The sequence below is a fragment of the Propithecus coquereli genome, unplaced genomic scaffold (genome assembly GCF_000956105.1).
Source record: "Propithecus coquereli isolate 6110/MARCELLA unplaced genomic scaffold, Pcoq_1.0 Scaffold139, whole genome shotgun sequence".
In the NCBI taxonomy this organism is placed as follows: Eukaryota; Metazoa; Chordata; class Mammalia; order Primates; family Indriidae; genus Propithecus; species Propithecus coquereli.
In genome coordinates this window covers 5,481,733-5,482,751 of record NW_012138191.1, presented here as the reverse complement: position 1 = coordinate 5,482,751, position 1,019 = coordinate 5,481,733, and the positions used below count along the sequence as shown (strand labels likewise).

General features: G+C 41.6%; 1 protein-coding gene across 1 annotated transcript in view; it reads right to left on the bottom strand.

Annotated features, from left to right (window-relative positions):
* RNF24 (ring finger protein 24) overlaps window positions 1-1,019 on the bottom strand; it is an 80,536-nt gene that overhangs the window by 30,832 nt on the left and 48,685 nt on the right. The gene's annotated exons all lie outside the window — the stretch shown is intronic.

The window sequence follows — 1,019 nt, the reverse complement described above, 5'->3', positions numbered from 1 at the left end:
GAGGCCAGGAGTTCAAGACCAGTGTGAGCAACATAGCAAGATCCCGTCTCTACAAAATAATAGAAAAATTAGCTGGGCATGGTGATGAGTGCCTGTAGTCCCAGTTACTTGGGAGGCTAAGGCAGGAGGCTCATTTGAGCTCAGGTGTTTGAGGTTACAGTGAGCTATAATGACACCACTGCACTCCACCCTGGGCAATAGAGTGAGACCCTGTACCCACCTCACCCCCCCAAAAAAGAAAAAAAAAGTGAAAATGCTTGCTTAAATAATTATGAGTTAGTTAACTATGAATATTTTTTTTTTTTTGAGACAGAGTCTCATTGTCCATCAGGCTAAAGTGCAGTGACATGATTATAGCTCACTGTAGCCTTGAACTCCTTGGCTCAAGTGATACTCCTGCCTCAGTCCCCTAAGTAGCTGGGACTTCAGGTGTGCGTCACCATGCCCCGCTACTTTTTTTTTTTTTGGTAGAGACAGGGTCTTGTTATGTTGTCCAGGCTGGTCTTGAACTTCAGGCCTCAAGTGATCCTCCGTGCTTGGCCTCCCAAAGTCTTGGGGTTACAGGCGTGAGCCACTGAGCACAGCCAACCATGAATCTTTACTATTATCCCCTCAAATGAGGTGGTATCCTTTATTACTTGTCTGTACATTTGCTGCAGGGCCTGTGGAACACTTAGTGTTTTGTGCAGATAAGCAATCATCTTAACCCCTTAGGTTCAACAAATGGAAGCTTAAAATCTTTTTAAGTAACCACAATTAAGTTTTTTTACAGGCTTGGACCTTGTCTTGGACATTGTTTTCTGATCTCTAATGACTTTAGCTGAGATGGATGCCAGACCCTCTTGAAAAGTAAGTATGAAATCTTTGTGAAAGCAAATTAAATCTTGGGGACAGAAAATGACATAAGTATATCTGGACAAGGTCTTAATAAGGAAGAAAAATAAATGAAGACAATTTTCTCCTAAAGAGTAAAACATCTCATCAGTAGATAGGATTGAAGAGTGTACAAAGGTACTTTA